This window comes from Mycetomoellerius zeteki, unplaced genomic scaffold (assembly GCF_001594055.1).
Source record: "Mycetomoellerius zeteki isolate Tzet28-1 unplaced genomic scaffold, Tzet1.0 scaffold1020, whole genome shotgun sequence".
Taxonomy (NCBI): domain Eukaryota; kingdom Metazoa; phylum Arthropoda; class Insecta; order Hymenoptera; family Formicidae; genus Mycetomoellerius; species Mycetomoellerius zeteki.
This window is the reverse complement of record NW_017255934.1, coordinates 7,413-9,863: the sequence shown is the minus strand read 5'-3', so window position 1 is coordinate 9,863 and position 2,451 is coordinate 7,413. Positions and strand designations below refer to the sequence as shown.

At 31.9% G+C, this 2,451-nt stretch overlaps 1 long non-coding RNA gene across 1 annotated transcript; it reads right to left on the bottom strand.

Annotated features, from left to right (window-relative positions):
- Positions 1-25: 25 nt before the first annotated feature.
- LOC108720633 (uncharacterized) lies at positions 26-1,114 on the bottom strand. The gene is made up of 3 exons (XR_001936536.1): positions 956-1,114; positions 332-471; positions 26-275 (listed from the first exon to the last, which is right to left on the bottom strand). It is a non-coding gene; the product is annotated as an uncharacterized lncRNA (long non-coding RNA).
- Between the last annotated feature and the right edge of the window lie 1,337 nt (positions 1,115-2,451).

Below are 2,451 nucleotides of genomic sequence, written 5' to 3'. Positions count from 1 at the left end.
TGTGTTTGTGTATGTGTTGTGTGTATATACTAGATCAATATTTTATGAAAAAGAGAACCAAAAGAAAATTAATTTTCGAGCTTCTTGCGAGATTTTCCGATCGCCGATCTTGGAAACACTCACCAGAATTTCCTCGAAACGATAATAATTCTCCTGTCTGGAATTTAAGAGGCTCTCTTCTACCGAGTCGGTACCAGTGTTCGATTGGCAAGGATCTCGTCGACCTAGCGCGCTCGATGCAATATGCAATAAGGACAATATCGCCAACAGGCTGGCTGCAAACATATTCTATCTGTCAGAGGTTCACGGAAATAAACGCCGTCGTACTTACCCGCAACATAGGATAGCGAAAGTTTATTGGATCGCCACGCTAAGATGCAGGACAACGATAGATAAAACAACGCTCTTCGACAGCCCTGCGTGGCCGCCAGGACGCTAGACCAGCAACATGAACAAAGAGAATCCTCTTTCCTGCGAAAATAAACCGTCAAAATGTATACTGTCTTTTTTCGTAAAAAGAGAAGTTTCTCTGAATTTGTAAGACTAAAAGGATTATTTTCTAGAACAACGTTTCAAAGATTTTAAGCAAATTCAACAATTTGTTATATCTAAAACTTCTTATTTTTGAATTAAATTGAACTTCTAGAAAAATTTAAAAATATTAAGTTTTGCAATCTTAGCCACTTAAAATGTAACACTAAGAAATTACATCACGGGATCTATTTGGAAGAATTCGACATTTCTTTATAAATAACTCACGATAGTCTTATGATATAATTACGTAACTCTCTCTCTCTCTCTCTCTCTCTCTCTCTCTCTCTCTCTCTCTCTCTCTCCTTAACAGTTGAAAAGCATCAAAAAGGAAGCTACTTTTATGTTCATTTAGCAGATGGAAATAGTTATTAATAAGATTTGGTAAATGGACCATTTTACCCCGCAGTCCTTCTTACCCTACCTTCCTCTACATACGTGTTTACGCAGTCTCTTCACGGCAGTGTTGTTCGATTGGAAGACTTTCCTTCATTTGGATGATTTTAAGACCCATCGGAAGGTCGAAGAAAACTACAAAATACATATACTCTATTCAGCGAGAGGAAATTACTGATCTGTGTTTCGAAACTTTATTCGAGTAACTAATACGGTGTCTACAATAAAAGTCGTATGGTTTCAAGTAAAAAATTGATCATTGCAATTATAGTCGATTATTCATCTCATTATTATTTTTGATTATTCGACTATGATTGCCCGGGAAAAAAATGTTTTATATAAAATTATATAATTATGTAAAATATGTCCATTTATATACAATTACATAAAATTATATGACGATGTAATAATTTGAATGTTTGCATAAGCGACGTTTTTTATGAATTTCTGCAATTTACAAGCTTGAATAACTTCACAAAAAAATCTCAAATTCTTTTTGCGAAACACGCGTCTCATATTTTTATCTGTAGGATACAACAGCAAATTAAAAAAAAAGAATTTAAATTGATATGATGTTTCAAACGTGCCCGGTTTGTCATGGAATGCCTCACACTCAGAGAAAAAAGTCATATCAGTAACTATAAATTTGTAGTGAAATAGCGCCTCAACTATATATATATTATTAAATTCTAATAAGAATATTAGATTAAGTGAACTAAGAAAATATAACATTAATTATATAATCAATTACAAATGGTTAATATATACTATATTTTCTTAATTCACTTAATTTACTTATTGTTCTTATTAAAGCTTTATACAACGACGAGATATTATTAAAGACCGACATATCCTTATGGGAGTTCGCGTCCTTGTTAATATTGAAGTGATTAAGAGTAAAAAAACTGATAATATTGTACTAATTTTATGATTTATTAGTTTAGTAGACGTGTTTATCGGCGTACGTGCATTTAAAACTCAATAATACTCGATTTTTCTTTAAAATTGTGATTTCAGTGTTACCGTCAACGTTCGATTATCAACAGAGATAATAACTGCAGAGAAAAAAATTGTAATTTTTCGGCAATATATAGGATATTACAGCTTTATGCATATTTATTTATAGAGCATTTATGTAATAAAATATCATGAATTTAATAATGTATCAGTCTCAAATATTTATGTTAATAATAGCAAATTTATATCAATTGTCGATGTCAGCGTTCTTCGATTACCTCCGGGCCGGTACTGTTATCAAAATGTGATCTTAAAAAATTAATCCACATACATATATTACGCTGCCGGAGTCCCCATATTCGAAATAGCTCCTATCTTTAATCCTTCATAACATGGGGCTAAAAAGTAAGATATTGAAATAACAAAAGAGCATTTTAGAGGAGATGAACAATACATTCATGACTTCTAATCGAAATTTCAAGATAACGTTCACTTCCTTTATAAAAAAAATGTCAAATATCGCAAAAAAACCATTTTTTAAGTATTAAATCTGAATTATCACGGAAA